Below are 20,005 nucleotides of genomic sequence, written 5' to 3'. Positions count from 1 at the left end.
TGCATCCTTGGGATAGACTATCTTGGGAGAGGGTATTTCAAGGACCCAAAGGGGTATCGGTGGGCTTTTGGCATACCTGCTGTGGAGACAGAAGACTACCGTGGCCTGAATGAAGTCACACCACCGCTGAGTGCTGCCGTGCCAGACATGCTAGAACTTCAATATCAGCTGGAGTCAAAGGCAGCCAAGTGGTACGCTACAATTGACATCGCTAATGCATTCTTCTCCATCCCTTTGGCAGCAGAGTGCAGGCCACAGTTTGCTTTCACCTGGAGGGGCATCCAGTACACCTGGAATCGACTGCCCCAGGGGTGGAAACACAGTACCACCATCTGCCATGGTCTAATCCAGAATGCACTGGAAAAGGGTGAAGCTCCAGAACATCTGCAGTACATCGATGACATCATTATATGGGGTGACACAGCGGAGGAAGTTTTTTGAGAAAGGGGAGAAAATAGTTCAGATCCTTCTGAAAGCCGGTTTCGCCATTAAGCGAAGTAAAGTCCAGGGACCTGCGCAAGAGATCCAGTTTTTGGGAATAAAATGGCAGGATGGGTGCCGTCAAATCCCAATGGATGTCTTCAACAAAATGGCAGCTATGTCTCCACCAACCAGTAAAAAGGAAGCACAGGCCTTCTTAGGTGTTGTGGGTTTTTGGAGGATGCACATCCCAAACTACAGCCAGATTGTAAGTCCTCTGTACCACGTGACCCAAAAGAAGTATGATTTTGAATGGGGCCCTGAGCAACGACAGGCATTTGAACAGATTAAACGGGAGATAGTTCAATGCCTAGCCCTTGGTCCAGTCTGGTCAGGGCAAGATGTTAAAAACGTGCTCTACACCGCAGCCAGGGAGAATGGCCCAACCTGCAGTCTCTGGCAGAAAGCACCAGGGGAGACTCGAGGTCGACCCTTGCTTGGGGTTTTGGAGCCGGGGATACAAAGAATCCGAGGCCCGCTATACTCCCACTGAAAAAGAGATTCTGGCAGCATATGAAGGCGTTCGAGCTGCTTCAGAAGTGGTTGACACTGAAGCACAGCTCCTCCTAGCACCACGATTGCCGGTCCTGGGCTGGATGTTGAAAGAGAGGGTCCCCTCTACGCATCATGCCACAGATGCTACGTGGAGTAAGTGGGTCGCGCTGACCACCCAGCGGGCCCGAATGGGGAACCCCAGTCGCCCAGGAATTCTGGAGGTAATCATGGACTGGCCAGAAGGCAAAGATTTTGGAGCACCGCCAGAGGAGGAGGTGACACGAGCTGAAGAGGCCCCACTGTATAACCAGCTGCCAGAAGATAAGAAACAGTATTCCCTGTTCACAGATGGGTCCTGTCGCATTGTGGGGAAGCAGCGGAGGTGGAAGGCTGCTGTATGGAGCCCTACACGACAAGTCGCAGAAACTGCCGAGGGAGAAGGTGAGTCCAGCCAGTTTGCAGAGGTGAAAGCCATCCAGCTGGCTTTAGACATTGCCAGTCGAGAGAAGTGGCCAGTTCTCTATCTTTACACCGACTCCTGGATGGTGGCCAATGCCTTGTGGGGGTGGCTGCAGCAATGGAAGAAGAACAACTGGCAGCGCAGAGGCAAACCTATCTGGGCTGCCCCATTGTGGCAAGATATTGCTGCCCGGCTAGAGCAGTTGGTTGTAAAAGTCCGTCACGTGGACGCCCACATCCCTAAGAGTCAGACCACTGAAGAACATCAAAACAACCACCAAGTGGATCAGGCTGCCAAGATTGAAGTGGCTCAGGTGGATCTGGACTGGCAACATAAGGGTGAACTCTTTATAGCTCGGTGGGCCCATGACACCTCGGGCCACCAAGGAATAGACACAACATACAGATGGGCTCATGACCGAGGGGTGGACTTGACCATGGACACCACTGCACAGGTTATACATGAATGTGAGACATGCGCTGCAATCAAGCAAGCCAAGCGGGTAAAGCCTCAGTGGTATGGAGGACGATGGCTAAAATATAAATACGGGGAGGCTTGGCAGATTGACTACATCACACTGCCACAAACCCGCCAAGGCAAGTGCTATGTGCTCACAATAGTGGAGGCCACCACCGGATGGCTGGAAACCTACCCTGTGCCCCATGCCACTGCCTGGAATACCATCCTGGGCCCGGAGAAACAAGCCCTGTGTTGACATGGCACTCCCAAAAGAACTGAGTCGGACAACGGGACTCATTTTCGCAACAGCCTCATAGACACCTGGGCCAAAGAACACGGTATTGAGTGGGTGTATCACATCCCCTACCATGCACCAGCCTCTGGAAAGATCGAACATTACAATGGGCTGCTAAAAACCACTTTGAGAGCAACAGGGGTTGGGGCTTTCAAAAACTGGAATACTCATTTAGCAAAGGCCACCTGGTTGGTTAACACCAGAGGATCTACCAACCGGGCTGGTCCTGCCCAGTCAAAACCTCAGTGCCCTGTAGAAGGGGACAAAGTCCCCGTAGTGCACATGCGGAACATGTTAGGGAAGACGGTTTGGGTTAGTCCTGCCTCAGGCAAAGGCAAGCCCGTCTGTGGGATTGCTTTTGCTCAAGGACCTGGGTGTACCTGGTGGGTAATGAGGAAGGATGGGGAAGTCCGATGTGTACCTCATGGGGATTTGATTTTGGGTGAGAATAGTCCATAAATAAATTGTATAAAGTTAATTGTTATAATAACCCTGTCACTGTCTGTTATCACTGTTATAATTGTTATATGTTATACCAGTAGTAGCATAGTAAGAATTGTCCAGATCAAAAAAGTATGGACTTTTTGATGAAACCTAGCGGAGCACAGCGGTGATGGAAGTGGACCTGGTTTTCAACAACTGGCATCCAGCAACTTCATCGATATCAACATCTCCTGCAGACTGTGGGCACAGGCCGGACCAGATACATCAGCCGTGAGCTCTGGATGCAGCAAGTGACCGCCCATCACCACACATCACCTCTCCTGCCACGGAAGACCATTACGACAGATGGAGCCCGAAGTCATGGATTGAATGAACTCAATGGACACTTTAGAGTGACGATCCATAGACTAAGGGAATGATATCTGGAGACAGGAGAAGTGGTGGTGATCAACTGGACAATGGGGGATCTGAGCATGACGCAGATGTTATGGAATAAGGGGTGGATAATGTGGCAACTAGGAGAGGTTCCTGAGGCTAAGCAGATGTCACTTACCTTCAGAAAGCACATGAAGGAAGATCTGTGGAGCTACAGGCTACTCAGCTTCCTCTTGATCTGTGGGAAGGTGTTGGAGCAAATCATTCTGGAAGTTCTTGCCAAACACAGGAAGGATAAGAAGGTAACTCAGGAGTAGTTAGCAAGGCTTTATGAAAGATAAATCATGCTCAAGAAAACCAATATACTTCTATGATGAGAGGACTGGCTTGGTGGATGAGGGAAATGCAGTAGACGGTGTTTATCTCAAGTTTAGTAAGGCTTTTGACTATTTCTCCCATAACATCCACATAGGAAAACTGATGAAGCACAGGCCAGATAAGTGACCAGTGAGGCGTGCTTAAAAGTGGTTGAACTGCTGGGCTTAGAGCATTGTGATCAGCATCACAAAGTCCAGCTGGAGGCTAGTCATCAGTGGTGCACCCCAGTAGTTGATACTGGAACTAATACTTTTTAATATCTTCTGCAATGACCTAGACAATGAGAAAGAATGCATCCTCTCTCAGCAAGTCTGCAGATGATGTAAAACTGAGGAGGCTGGCTGATACACCAGATCAGTGTTCTGGACATGCTAGAGACATGAAAAGAGAGATGAACCTCATCAATACAGGAAACACAAAGTCATGCACCTGGGGAGGGGCCAAGCAGCTGGAATGGTGTCCTGAGTTCGGCCAGGACAGGGTTAATTTCCACCAGAAGCCAGGAAGTGATACAGCCAGGCAGGCTGATCCAAACTGGCCAGACAGAACAAGGTATTCGATACCATGTGCTGCCATGCTGGGTTCTCGTTGGGGAGCTGGCCGGGGGGAAGGGGTCATGGCTCTGGAGTGTGTGGGGCACCAGGCAGTGAGAGTTGCTCTCTGCATTTCACTGTTTGTTTTGTATATTCTCCTTATCAGTATTTCTGTTGTTACTCTTCCCTTTGTTTGCTGTTCTGTTAAACTGCCCTTATCCTGACCCACAAGTTTTTGCCTTTTTCTTTCCATTCTCCTCCCCACCCCAGAGGGTGGAAGGGTGACAGAGCCACCACGTGGCCCTTTTGTTGCCGGCCACAGCCAAACTGCACCAAATGTAAAGTAGCTTTACAGAAAAGGACATGGGGGTCTTGGTGGCTGGACAAATAAATATGAACCAGCAATGTGTCTGTGCAGAAAAGAAGGCCAACAGCACTGTAGTCTGCATTAGAGTGTCACCAGCAGGTCAAGGCAGGTGATCTTTCCCCTTTACTCAGCACCGGTGAGGTGGGCTCCCAAGCACAAGAAAGAGTTGGATGTACTGGACTGAACCCAGTGAAAATATTCAAGGTATCAGAGCATCTGATATATGGGGAGAGAGTGAGAGACCTGGGATTGTTTAGTCTGGAGAACAGAAGGCTCATGAGGGATCTTATCAGTGTGTATAAATACCTGATGGTGGGAAGTAAAGAAGTTGAAGCAAGACTCTTCTCTGTGGTGCCCTTGACAAGACAAGAGCCACTGGGCACAAAATGAAAAAAAACAGAAATTCCATTTAAACGTAAGAAAAATGTTGATTTACTGTAAGCGTGATTGAACAATGGAACAGGTTACCCAAAGAGACTGTGGTGTCTCCATCCTTGGAGACATTCAAAATCCAGCTGGACCTGAGCCAGGCCCTGAGCAGCCTGGCTTAGTTGACTCTGCTTTGAGCATTTGAGGTGGACTAGACTACCTCCAGGGTCCCTACCAACCTGTGATTTTGTGGTCACTGAATCTGTCTAAAAATGCATATCTTTCTTTGAAGCAACCTAGACGAAAAATTCATATCTGATCTACTCAGAAAGGCTCAAACTCTTTAAAAGCAGAGAAAGAAGTTGTAGGATAACAAATAGAGAACGATTCTGATGGTCTCCTGGTAGCTTTGATTTGACTGAAATTTGAGTAAATTAATTCCCTTTAAACACATTTTGAGCATTTATCTACTACTGTAATGAGAGCTCCAGAAATAAACATGACATTCATCCTTACTTACAGTATTTGCAGCATAGGATTAAAATAGTACAAATCACAGCCCAGGAGGTTGTTTAAGAACTAAAACTGTGAAGACTAACATCTGATTTACAGCTAAATTAATGCAAGAAAGTTTATTCAAATTGCATTTTAAAAGCTGTCAGAATAATGCAAGTGTTCCAGTTGTAATTCACGTGGGTCTATTAATTGTTTCTGCACATAAAACACGCCCATTTAAATTCTAGTCTGAGACACCTTCACCTAGGTACAGAATAATAAGAATAAAGCCTTCAAGAAGAAAGCTTATTCTGTCCCCACTAAGTTATTTTATTAAAAAAAGGAAAGTATTTTTTACCCCTTGAGTTTTTGCACTTACTATTAATTTACTTAATATTTTCATAAATTTCTTGCAATTGCATTGCTGTATACAGTGTCGGAATAGAGCGCTCCCTAAAGCACAGAACTTGCTTCATACCACATTATCTTATTTTCAGCTTAACTTTTATCAAAAATTAGAAAAAAAATCCAAATTTCCCAAGCAGTAACTTCTCCAAAATAACAAATAACTTATGGGTTTATACAATCTTTTTTTATGAACATGCAAACACAAATTTTGAAAATCAGCTGTAAAGTTCATTTCCACATTATTTTTCCTTAACTTTATGATTAAGTACACTATACATAATTCACTGATGGCATCACATGACTTAGGTGTTGAAAATATGAACATAAAGACACATGTCACTGCCTATCAAACACTGACCTGAGAGCCCAGTGGAGTTTAAACTCACTAGTCATCTACTCCATTTTCACGTAAGTCCGTGATCATGGATGGAGGAGACGGAAGTATCAAAGGCAAGCTGGAAACCGTGGAAGTCAAGCAGCCTGTCCACAGACTGAGGCATATACCAGTAGCAAAGAAATGATCGAGCTCCTTTCTCATCCGGTGGCCAGTGCCAGAAAACAAAAACATCCTGATTCCTCACTACAGGGATCCCATTGGTACTTGCTGCAAAGGCAGATTTCATCTGTGGGCAGCCTAAACTTCAACTGCCATTACAGCTTTTGGTTATTAGATGGCTGAATCTCACGTGCCCGGAGGTATGAAAATGAATGTGCTGCTCCTTGACACAGGCATCTTCATACCTGACAAAAATAGCCACGCAGAAGAGTAACTTTTATTTATTATTTACTGAATGAACAACCACAAAATACCTGTTTGTTAAGTATCAGTGAAGACTGTTAAGTGTCACTTTTTAAACTATTGCTCAACAACATTCTTTTGATGTTTTTCTTTTGATAGGACTGCTTAACAACACATAGGTACATGTTCTGGAAACACAGATCAGCATTTTAGAAATATAAAAACTGGGATCCCAAAACCCTCACTTCCTAAGCATAAGAGAGCGTTACATCAAATGAGCCTGAATTTGAGAGAGTTTTGTGCTCCAGTGACTTCAGGTATGGCTTCTCAGCTTTAGAAATTAGGACATTTTTATAGATGTTTAGATATAGATTTAGAGGTCTCATTTTACTCAGTTTTCAAGTTTTGTCCATTTTCACTTGTTGTCTGTTGCTTGCAATGATCATACTGAGGAAATGCAATGACTTACACAGCAGAGACTGAAAGCACAGCAGCACAATTACAGTCTTTTTCAGCTAATATAGTCTTTTAATGTTAATAATTTATATAAAATAGAATTTATTTCCGTTCTCAGTATTATGCATAGCAGATATAAACATGGGCTTAGAGGTTAGACTGTATAAGAAAAAACATTAAGTGAGTAAGAAGCAACATTAAAATAATGTGAGAGATTAAGAGAAATACTGCAAAAGACAAACAATCTTTAGACCTTCATCATTGCCAGAACATCAAGAGAAACTAGATCAGATAAATGAATGGAAATTATATTACAAAAAGGGCTTAATGAAAATCTAGGAAGATCAAGTGTGATATGGTAAAAGATGCTTGACTAATGAAAACAAATTGAAGACAGCTGGAAAACAATTCAGAATAAGAGATGAGGAAGACTTTTTAGTATGACAAGCACCACCAAAAGCTACTATACGAAGATTTTCTTTCCTCAGATGGGAAGATGATCCATGTTGTTAAGTGTTATTTACAGGGTTAAGCTATGTAACACTTCGTCATCCTTACAAACAGCATTATGCCAGAAGCAGGAACAAATATTCTTTGCCTTGTGTCTAATTCAAATCAGTTCTTATGGCAGAGGTACTTGGAAGGTGGCCCAGTAACCAGCTATACCTAAACTTCGCTATTCCAATACATAAAACTTGCTAAATTAAAAAAATGACAAGTCAACATCACTGATTTCTCCTACTAGAGGAAGCAGCCTACAAGACTGCAGTTACCTCTTACTGCTGGCAAAAGCAAAGCATGCCAGTCTCAGAAGCAAGACACGGTGGGCACAGGCTAATTGCCAAAGCATAGGTCTCTTGCATTTGAGATACCCTGGATTATACTGGATATCCACATGGGGCCAGATAATATGACATAGGACCTGTGGGAGCTTTCTAAACTCATGATTGGAGGCCAGTCAGAAATTTTTTTTTAAAAAAGCAAAAAGGAAGGCAATAGAAGTTATAGAGGCAGAACTGCAAAATTTAGGCACCATCTGAGTATGTTGGATGAGACAGACACTTTTCTCAGAAGGCAAGCCTATATAGAGTACAAAAGGGCCATAGGTGCATGGTTTACTTTTAGCAATCTCTGGTCTCTTCTCCCAAGTTATTAGTGATAGGGCGAGAGGAAATGGCCTCAAGTTGCATCAGGGGAGGTTTAGATGATTGGATATTAGGAAAAATTTCTTTCCTGAAAGAGTGGTCACACATTGGAGCAGGCTGCCCAGGGAAGTGGTAGAGTCACCATCCCTGGAGGTGTTCAAAAAACATGTAGATATGGCACTTCAGGACATGGCTTACCAGGCATGGTGGTGTTGGGTTGATGATCTTAGAGGTCTTTTCCAAACTTCATGATTCTATGATTCTATGATTCATTTGTTCTTTTGCACCAATACAAACTGGTGAAGATACAATAGGCATAAGTCCTTCTTCCACATCTTTATTTTTTCAGGAAAAGGATACCTGAAGAATAACCTTGTCTGAGTCACATAAAGGATGAATAAATATAAAATAATCAGGATCCAAATCTCCTAAAAAAAAAAGTAAAAATGAGCATTAGATCAAATGTGAGTTTTCACAGATAATGCAAGTTTATTTTAAAAGTCATTATGGCTAGAAAAGCAACCAAAAGTTTCTACCCTTGAAAGACATGTTATTCGTCATATCAGAAAGCCTCACACCTGGCTAATGCAGCTTTTCAAGTGGGCATTCTACTGTCATCTCTTCTTTCCAAAACACTGAAGTACGGTACTGGCTTATCAATGCAGTTACAGACCTGACCATACTTTCATACCTAAACCGGTCTTTAGTGTCACTTCTGAGCACTCCTCTTCCAAGCATGGTTGAAAGAACCACACAGCTGCTCGTAGGGCAACATGTCACCTGGGCAAGCAGACTTCAGAAGATAGAGGCTGTTGCTCAACACTGCAAAGCATACACAGTTTTTTCACCTCTGTCTCTCCACGATAATGGACAGCTGAGGCCAAGGCTTCAGGAAAATCCACACAGACTGATATATACTTCTTCCACTAATACTAATGAGATTTTCACAGCCTAAAAATTCATGCAACACACTGAAAACGGGCTTGCTAGTCTCTCTGGATTGCTGTACTGACCAGGGAGAGTTTTCTAGCTTCCAGGCAGGACTGGATCTACAATATAGAGATCTAACCTTTTGTCCAGACTCCGTCTAGGAATCCCTTGCTGTCTGACACTAGTGCCTTTGCCAGGTCCTAACAGTGCATCAGCCATACCAGGTCCAAAAGTGAAGCGAGGCTAGGGAATACATACCTGTAAGCAGCCTTGCTTCTGGAGGCAGCAAAAAAACATTTATCACTTGCTTCTGCAAAAGATTCTTCTAAGAAATAATCCATAAAGAAACAGGAAAAATCTTCAGGTCTGAGGATGTCCCTGTTCAAGTTCAAAAGAATGAAATGAAATGATCTGTAAAATGAAAATAAATTCTCCATTGTCTCTTCAAGAATAATATTAATAGGGTAAAGAAAATAAACCTCTTTTCCCTGTGGAAGTCAAGAAAGTAAAGATGGTTTGGATAACATACAATAGTATTCCAGAAATGCACCTGCTGTTTTGAAAGTTTAAAATAGTGTTTTAATTTGTGTAAATTATTCTGGACTGTGAAAGAAAGAAAATCCATCTTAAATTAAAAAAATACCAAAAAAAAAAAAAAGAAATTAAAAGAAAAAACTTTACCTGACCGATATTTCAGGAAAACTCTTCACAGGGTGATTACAAAAGACAATCATTAAAAATGTTGGTGCTAAAAATATTAATGCAGAAGGTGAAGTAATATCCCATCATTATTAAACTGTTAGGCAGTTGCCTGGAGAGAAGCTTAAGAAAATGTAACACTAAACCCATTATTTTCAATGAACACATAACTTTCTTTAAAGTAATCGTGATAACTTTACTAAAAGGCAACTCTGTGCAGTCACAGACAAACTGATTTCTTAGCAATAATTGTACTACCATACTTAACTCAAAAGAACAGGGAGATCTAATGCAGAGACTTGCATTCTTGTATGTATCATTCATTCCATATTATATCTGATATTAAAGTCATTAGCTGCATATGCTACTCGAATCAACTAAAGGAGTGAGCAGGGGTAATAAATCTACACTTGGATCTTTTGTATCTTTGCACTAGAATTATTGACATTTCATTAAAGTATGAGATTTCAAAAAAGTTCAGTGGAAATTAAAATAAGTGTCTTCATCCAAAATATTTTTTTCTGGAACTTCAGCTGAACAACTACATTTCTTACTAAGTTTTCTCATTTGGGTGCAGATTTATCTTTCCTTTCATATGGCGTATCTCAGCTACAATACTTTATACACAGATGTTGGTCAGTCACTAGTCACACACAATATGGACCTCAACGTCCACTGTTTGAGCAAAGATGATAAAAATTGTCTTAAAAGCAATACTGGGAGTCAACTGTAAGATCTGTTGATCGCACACAATGACTTTAGCATAGTTGTGGAAATTTGTTTGCCCAAAGTTACCAGATATCCAGACCCACTATCATCATGCTTATAATGTCATCACGTAGAAATGTTGACCAAAATGTAGAACTAACACTGTTTTTAAGAAAAAAACATGTGCAGTGTAAATATTTGTCAGCTCAGAGAGAAAAGCTTTTGCAGCCTTCATATATATTTTATTCTACGTTCAACTGTTCTTTCTGTAAGAGGTGTTATCTTATATAAGAGTTTTGAAGCTGATACTTCTAGAGATACCTCACCCACTGACAGGCAGAACTGGCTGTACTCCAAACAGCTACATGATGGGGCTAAGATGGAAATCCATCGCTAGCAACAGATGGCACAAACACAAAAATAGTTGGACAGTAACCCAAAAAGTTATCACATAAATAGGCACCTGAGAAGAAGCAAACAAATCTTGAAAAATTAAAAAGCGACGTCTGGTCTGTTCTGAAGACTGCTTTAATACTTGCAAAAACAAGAGCAAAGAATTCCTAAAGAAGAATGTCATCTTCACTGTGAAACCAAGAAATGAGAGGAACCTTCAATCAAAAAAGAATATCACAGAAATATCCCAATTTATATTTTGTCTAATTATTCACTTGTTAGTTACACAATGAGCCATGGTAAGAATTACGACAGGAATTTATGCTGAAGATTGTTTGAAGGCAGGAAAGGATTTCAAGACTAAGCAGCCCCTGATCCCAGCTAGGTCTTCTCTATAACACTGTTTTTCAACATTGCAAAGTCAGTTTCCATCGTAGCATTAAGTGGTATGGTCAGACTTGTCATTAACATTTTGCACAGTTGTTCGCTTTTCATGACACGTTTTCTCAGAAGCACTGAAGCTTTCATTGCAATATAGAATGTTTCCCATTCATGTCAGTGACAGCATCCTGCTGGAGCTTAATTTTCTCAAAATGCATGCTTCCAAGAGGACAACTAAGACTCTGATTATGCGGAAGATAATGTGCTCAAACGTAAAAACTGATTGTTGTTACTTACATTTTACAGTTACCAAAACTAAGGATACCTACACAAAAGCATAAGTATGTTAGAAAAATGGAAAAGTTATTTCCAATTCCCATATTTCTACAATGACAGATTGATTATGAATCCATCCCATCCTGGCTAGCTTATTTTCTTTTAATCCGTCATTACATTGACCTTGAAGGGCTTCACACACCAGATAAAGGACACCACATCTTGCTGTTGTTACTGTTCAAAAGGCAGTTTTAAGTAAAAATATTTAATAAAATTCATAATTTGTGTGATTTTTGTCTAACTTTTGTTACTTTCACCCAATTTTCTTTGAAGATTTCCCCTTTTTCTATTTCCTTTTATATTCATTACCCTTGGTTTTCAAAAACTGGTAATATTCATTCTCTTCTGTCTCTCCTTGCCCCACTTTTTCCTCACTTTTTCTCATGTCTTGTGCTACTTGTTTAGGTTGTCACCTTCATTCTCCATCAACACTCAGTCCATTCCAAAAGTTTTGTCACAGCCACTCAATTTCGCAGTTTGTATTAGCACTTTCAAAGCTGAATCTTTTTTTCTGCTCGCTCACCTCACCCTTCTTAATCTGTTCCATTCCTGTCACCAGTTCTCCCTCCTTGCTATGTATTCAGTAATTGATCTCAAAAGAGTTGAACCTCTGAGGAGTTCTTACAGAGCAGACAGCACTGAGGAAGCAGAGATGCTGAAGAGAAACCGAAAGCCACTGTCAAAGCCTGGCATTAAAAATCACCTCTTTTGAGTCCCGGTTACCTTGAACACTAAACCCATCGTTCTCCTGCCTTTCCCCTTCATTTCTTTCCCATTTTCCACTTTCATCTTGTCTCTCCACGTCTTCAAAGAACAATAATTCAAACCTCTCTTACCTTGAAACCAAGAAGTGAATACACAAAAATATTTACATTATTTCTTCTCACCTGGAGGCATGCAGGACTGGAAGGCCCTAAGCTACATCCTGTGACTAAGAATTGTATTTCCCTCACTGCTAATATTGTGGAAACTCTTTCTTCAAAGCCGAGTCGCTGCTCATCCTAGCCCCTACTTTAAGATTATGGAGTATTTATTTTGAAATTGCATAGCTTAAAGTTCATAGAAACTTAGCATCATGTCAAGGCTAACGTTTAGTTTTAAAACCACTTAATAAATGTCAGCATTCAGCTCTTGAGGGATATTGTTCCATCTGAGTCTTAATAAATCTGCCATCATCTACCTCAGTTAAAGAAATTGCCGAAGGACAGTATCTGTCATGGCCATACACTTCTCTCAGATCTTGTGGTGAAATAAAATGACCAAAGTGGAAGAGTGATGGATTGCACTAATAGTGAAGTTTAACTACGTCTTTTTCTGTCATTTTACATACCACAGTAAAAATCAAAGAAGTAATTCAGAATTTGCAGTAATTTGAGTACAACTGACATGGAACACAAGATAGGGATAATCCACTGATTGTTGTATTTTGCCCTCAGACATTTTGTAACTGTTCCAGGAATATATCTCTAAGCATAACTTCACAACATATATGAGCATTTCTTCCTTTGTACAGTGTTTATAATATTATGGTAGTGCTTGCCATTAAGAATTAGAAGCAAAGGTCAACAAAGCATGCACATATGTGTATATATTTTTTCTTCTTTTCTTTTTGTAGAACAAGCATGCTTATTTCTGCTAGCCACAGACTAGACTGAAATATAGGAAGTTTTGCATTTCAGTTTTATCCCTTTTCATTCTATTTTACCTTTCCTGGCGGTAGCCAGAAATTAGACCAAGACATAACACTGGCAGACAGAAGACTTTATTTTTGATACTTTAAACTTAAGCAGATGCAGACAATTAAAACATCAACAACAACCAAAAAAAACCCACAAACTTCTGAAGCCTCAAATACTAATAGACTTCACCTAGCCTGAAGACCTCGTCTTAAACCCACAGTCTCACAGCTGTTAGTGCAGAATCAGCTTGAATGCACCTGGCAACACTGGCAGAGAGAATTTGACTATGTCCACAAAACCCTGCACAGAGATGCCTTTGCACGTCCCTGTAGGAGTAATCAGGAGCACAGTTTGGCCTCGTGTATCTTAATTCATCACCTAATCATCCTCTAACTTGTCACGCAGGAGTTTCTGTCAGGTTGTTCCCAAAATCCTCTGTGTATCTGGAAGCCTGGCAGCAAGCGACATAAATTTTCTACATAGTGCCTTAATTTCTCAACTGCTGAACACATATTACTCTTCAGGACCAAATCCATTAGTGCCCAGACTCCCATTTATCTCTCACAGACAACCAAATAACTTCAGATAGGGCTCTGACTTAAAAAGCTAAAGGTATACTTTTCCAAATCATCTCTTGGTACCCTCATGCACACCAGCATTCATGCTTATGATATATCCATTAAAGGAGACTTTTCCTTTAAAGTCTTTGCAAACACTCAGTGTTCAATAAAATACCTGAGTTCATTTCAAGATGTTAGCCTTTAAAGACTAGTTAGCCTTGCCCATAATACACAAGCAGCTGCAGTAAATTGTTTCTTTTTTATTTTCTCAGATTATTTTTTCTCCTATTTTTTTTTCTATTTTCATATAACCCTCATCTCACAAAACCCTACTACTGAAAAGACATGTAAACATCCCTTTTAGCTGAATAGATTAATACTATAACCACACTTCACTGCTGTGCAATTAAACTACAGGTTTTGTGATGAACATACAATTATTCTCTACTGGAAATATACAGATAGATGTGAGATACATCTTTTGTTCTCTGTACAAATTTAATTGCTTATGTTGTGATACTTTTCACAGAATTAGAGGCACAATTCGGTACCTACAGAATTCAGTGAGAAGCTTCTCACTGACTGGTGGATTTTGGCTCATACCCAAACTGAGGTCTGCAAAATAGCCAGGTCTTCCTCCTTTTCAGAAACCCCTGATAAAGTAAAAAAGAAGAGGAAAAGCGGGGGTGGGGAATAGACTTTAACGGTAGCTTGCAGATCAGTTTCCTGCAAAAAAAGAATACAGTTCACATGTACCAAAACTACTTGGCAAACGGAAAGAATGCCTAGGAAATGGCATAGTCATGAGTGTCCTAAAAAAAAAAGCAAGTATCTTCTCTGAAGAAAAAAGGTCAAGATGGATGTCACCATTGATAAGCCAGTATTTCATTTATTTCTGGAAATTAATTACTGAGTTTTCATATATCATTATCTCATGTTTATTTGTAAGGTCACTGCTTGGCCATGTTTGGCCATTGCTTGGGTTGTGTAACAGCCTGGCCAAATGACACAGCTGTTTTACTACTCAGTGCATGAGTGACTTTTCTGGTAGGAAAATACTGACTAACTAAATAAGACACATCTACTAATGAAAGAAAAATAAAAAATCATATAAAATTTTTTGCAACAGATTCTTCAAAGTTTATAGTGGATTTTCAATAAAAAGACGATATGTATTTTTTTCTCTGACCATTTCTTTTGTTTCAGAAAATAATGCATGGTTTCTTTTCTCTTAGCCAGTTCAAGCCAGTAGCAAATTAGATATCAGCAAGATATGATTCCAGCAGGACTAGGGAAACAATTGTTCTTTTGTACGTGGCACTGATGAGGCTGCACACCAAATACTGTGTTCAGGTTTGGGCCCCTCAGTACAAGGACACTGAGGTGCTGGAGCGCGTCCAAAGAAGAGTAACTAAGATGGTGAAAGGTCTAGAGAATAAGTCCTTAGAGGAGCAGCAGAGGGAACTGGAGTTGTTTAGTCTGGAGAGAAGGAGGCTGAGGGGAGACCTTATCGCCCTCTAGAACTATCTCAAAGGAGGTAGTAGTGAGGTGGGTGTTGGTCTCCTCTCCCAAGTAACAAGTGATAGGATAAAAAGAAATGGCCTGAAGTTGCACCAGGGGAGGTTTAAACTGGATTTTAGGACAAATTTCTTCACCAAAAGGGTTATCAAGCACTGGAACAGGCTGCCCAGGCAAGAGATTGAGTCACCTCCCTTGGAGGTTTGTAAAAGACTTGTAGAGTAGACGTGGCACTTAAGGACATGGTTTAGTGGTGGACTTGCTAATGTTAGGTTTACAGTTGGACTCGATAATCTTAACAGTCTTTTCCAACCTAAACGATTCTATGATTCTATATTCTACATTTCTGTTATGCTGCTTCTTTAGTTCCAGTTTTCTGATCTTTCCATGTTGTAAATCCAAGAAAGCACTAAAATTTGCAGTTAGCTTCAAATCTCTGAGAATAAGCCCTTTCACCCTTGAATTTCTGCTCAAAATGGAGCTGATGCACCGCTACTGATGAGAAGCCTCCAGAAAAACTTCATGCTTCTGTAAGATAACAAATAAAAAGGATTGTAAAAACCAGAAAATTTAATTATCTGGGTTTATTTTAAATATTTGTTCTACACTTGCACAAATACTTTCTTCAGCAATTCCTAGCTCAGTTTTTATGATGGACACTAAGAATGCATGCAGTTCTACACATAAATGAAGTAATAAAAAGCAATCATAAAGACTATTCAGGCAATTATAGGCACCCTAAAAGAACTATAGCATGTTATTAAATAATGTGACTCAACAAGATGCAGTGTTCTTGGTATTAAAAAAACTACTAACTTCATGCACAAACAGCAGAAGGCTCTAGGAATTTCCAGTGTGTTATTTAACTTGCTTTATTTTTTATAAAGTCTATTTGAATACTGTTTAATACAGGATTTACAGACATTTTAGTGTAATTAGTAATTAGATGGCAGTACAAGCCGTAGCAGGAGAGGCTTCTGCACACTGCTCTGCTAGCTTGTTGCAAAGCTTATCCAGACAGACCTTCTTCAAAGAATAAAGTATAAATTAGACCTTCTCTTTTCCCTTGAGACTACCATCCATGCTAGTCACCAGAGAGACGCATTTTCCTTTGGTAACATACCAACAGCACACAAATTTTTTATTGGAATTAGATGACCAAGCAGCATTTATTTTTTCTTCAAGCCCCAGACACAAGGGTATTTCAGTGCAGAAGGAAAGTTGGCCAACTTGAAGCAAGCTTCTTCAGCACAGAAATGGACTCTTTTGGTAGATGAGATTGATAGCATACATAAAATACACTTATATTCTGCCAAGACTATGTTAAGAATTCTTTTAATAAACTAGTTTACATTACTTATTAAAAACAAAACAAAAGAAATTAACTTTCTCATACTCCAAGTATTTATTAGACTTTCAAATCTGCTTGTTTCTTTTCCTTGATTTTAATCTAGAAGCAGCTCCCATCCCTTGAATCAGAAAAGAACAACAACTTAAGTAGCAAGTGAAGGGGAAAAAAGCTATCCTTGTTTGACCTGTTCATTTGTGTCCTGTCAAGATCAATTCTATCAATCCTATTATGTTGCTGTCATATAACACACTATATGACAGTCTTTAAAGTGATTTGAATTAACTTGACACATTGAGGCATTGCAATTCTGCAAATAAATATTTTGAAATCCCCACAATATTCTATATTTTCAATATGCATGTAAACAAACACACCACTGCTCAGCAGAGAAAGACTGCTGGGGAGTTCAGGAGTGATATGTAAGGTTGGAGATCTGCTCCTTAGCACAAAGATGATCTGACCCGCACACCGAACTCATCTATTCTCCCCTGAAAGTAACTACAGCATAAGTCATGGCAGGAGAGGCTTCTGCACACTGCTCTGCCAGCCTGATGTGACTTTTACCCAGACAGGCCCTCCTCAGGGAAAAAAGTGTAAATCAAACCTTTCCTTTTCCCTTGAGACTGCTGACAGTAGTACTGATCTCAGAGAAGCTGCATTTTCTTTGGTATAAAGATACTGTGAGGATATACTGCGTAAGATCTTCAGCTGATAGAAACCTGCATTGCACATTGAGGTAGCTGTGCCACTTTTCTGCCACTTGAATATATGAATATATTTACAATTTTGGTTAAATAAAAATTAGTTTGTACATACTGCTTCAGCAGTCAAGTATGCTTCCTGAGCCTATACACACCAGTCTTGAGCAGCCTAGCCTGCAAGAATTCACATCACTGTTAGAAATATTTTGTTTAAAATGTTGTTATTTTACTCAAATCACAGGAAAATCTATACAGGGATGTATGTTGGATTCTGTCTTGGGTTTTCATGCTATTCATGGAGAAGTCTGGTGACTTCCTCTTCCCAAAGCTGTTGCAGAAACAGGAGAGTTCTTCAGTAAGCACTGTACTAAAATGCTCCCCTAAGTAAAAATGCAGACTCTGTCACAGAAGAAGTTAGACAGCTGTACCAGTACCTTTCTGACATTAAAAAATCTGAAGATCATCTATAAACCTTAATTAAATCAGAATATAAAGACCGTACCTGACAGGAAGAAGATAAGAATGTTTCTGATGTTGAACACAGGGTGAGCAATTACTTTAGTAACATCACCAAGTTCCAAATAGACTACTTGCATGTTACAGGCTTTAGTCTTTTGATCAAGGTAAGGATAATGTACCAGGTCTTCTGTGAAGGCCAACAGACAACTGCAACCTGGTTAATTTTTCAGAATATTTGACTACCTTCACACACAGCACCGCACTACTCAGCCACAAAACTGAGAGTGATAGTTTTCTAAAGGTTGAATGACTTTAGTGAAAAATTAGATCTGGAATCCCTTTTGAGTTAAGTTGTAGAAGTTATCTCAAACGTAAAATCTAAGGAAAATGAATAAAACTTCGGCTAGAGTTTAAACTCAGGCAGATGAATATCGAGCTTAATACCTGAATATCTAGTATTTGTAACAAGCAGAACTCCAAATGTAAAAGAATGGGAACAGAATTGAAAATTACAAAAATCACCAAAGAAAGCTTTGAATAAGATATCAGAAAAGGCAAGAACAAAATAAAACCACCCAAAAGTCAAACTGAGTTAGACCATATTACAGAGATTAAAATGAACAAACAAATAGTGATCAGTGGAGTACTAAAAGAATCAATCTAGGGACAAACTTTTCTCCATACTTTCATTAATGGTGTTAGCCTGAAAAGTAAGCGTGTGATATACCCACTGAGATGAAGATGCTTGGCATCACCAGTATGGAGGGAGAGGAACTGGAATATTGTACAAGCCTTAAAAGAACGTCTACTTCAAACTGATCACTCATGGAAATGTCTGGAAGTGATAAAGAAATACCAAGACTTAAATTTAACAGTCCATCAGCCGTTATGACTTTGGCACACCAGTGTGATTCTACCACAAAACAGGCAAGTAAGACAGCAGTAGTGTATCCACAAAGATATTTCCACTAAAAATAGGAAAGTACTGATGCTACGGATGAGATCTGATCTGAAGTACAGTTCTGCTCACACATCCCCCAAATGGTGAATCTCAACCAGACCTGTCTATATAAGACTGTTTATTTCTAATTAGGATACAGTAATTTATTGAGTGTTAATAGAAATCCTGGATTACTAAGCAGTTGGTAGATTCTGTACAGTTTCAAAACTGCTTTTTGAAAGGCAGAGGGAAGGAAGAAAATAAAGCATTCAAAGCATTTTAACTCCTCACACGAACTTAAACAAATGATTTTCCCAGCCAGCATGGCAAGATGTTTTACTGAATTCACAGTTGGGTCCTTTGGCCAAAGATAGCTAACGTATAATAATTAGGGTAAAACCAGCATGACTGCTGTTTAAGTGCATCATTAAGGACAACCATTTGATAGGTTTTATTATATTTTTGTTTTCTATTTTTCTGCTTATGAAATTCAAGATCTTGGGGTGCCAGTAAGATATCTCTTGAAGTAAAGTATTTTCAAGGGAGCAGATATTTTAGAGAAGAAAAACAAAATCTTGTCAACCCTTAGCATTAACAACAAAGTGAGCAGACAATAGATGAAACAAGGAATCTAACCTAAAGGAAAACTATGCAAACTATTAGAACACTATTTATAGACCTAGATGAAGAACAACAACACATCTGTCACAAAAAAATTCAAAGCCTAGTTTGTATTCTAATTTGGAAAAAAGACCCACAGTATTGACAAGAAAAAGAAGAAAAAAGCAACAACAAAAAAACCTAAAAACAAACCAGGAAGAAAATCCAGTATCCACAAAAGAACAAAAGAAGTTTTGGACTGAATTGAAACAAGTAATTTTCACCATTTCAGAGTATTTCATTTAGTCTGGTACTGCTAAAAAGGGAGATCTAGCATACATGAGGACAGAATTAAAGAAGAACGTTTCTGGGACTCAACTCTAAAGACTCCAAGGAACCAGCTTTGCATTTTTTTGCCTTGTATTCCTTAACACTTCGCATTGCAGTGTTACGTTTGCTCCTCAGGCCGTCTTCCCCACTTCTCCATCCAGAGGGATCCTGTCCTGGTGCACTGAAAGTTTATGTGACTAAGTGTGCCACAACAGAGGAAACAGAGGTATGAAGCATTGCTGAGGCATAAGAAGAGGTGAGAGCTCAACCTAGGCTGCTTCATGGACTGGGCACCACTTCTCAGAAAAATATTGAGAGCTTTCAGAGTCAGTGGATGAGCCCAAAGCGATATGCTTAAGCTACCATCCAACTCCACATCTAATTCAGTGTCCGGAGATCAATCTGCTGGGCACAGAAGATGACAAATACTAAAATCCTGTGGTTGATTTTACACAGACAAAAAAGCACTACACAGGTGTAGTAAGATATTAGGAATCTAGAGTTCTTGCTATGTCTTGGATT

The sequence above is a fragment of the Opisthocomus hoazin genome, chromosome 3, assembly GCF_030867145.1.
Source record: "Opisthocomus hoazin isolate bOpiHoa1 chromosome 3, bOpiHoa1.hap1, whole genome shotgun sequence".
In the NCBI taxonomy this organism is placed as follows: Eukaryota; Metazoa; Chordata; class Aves; order Opisthocomiformes; family Opisthocomidae; genus Opisthocomus; species Opisthocomus hoazin.
The sequence above is the reverse complement of the archived record's forward strand: the minus strand, read 5'-3'. Positions refer to the sequence as shown.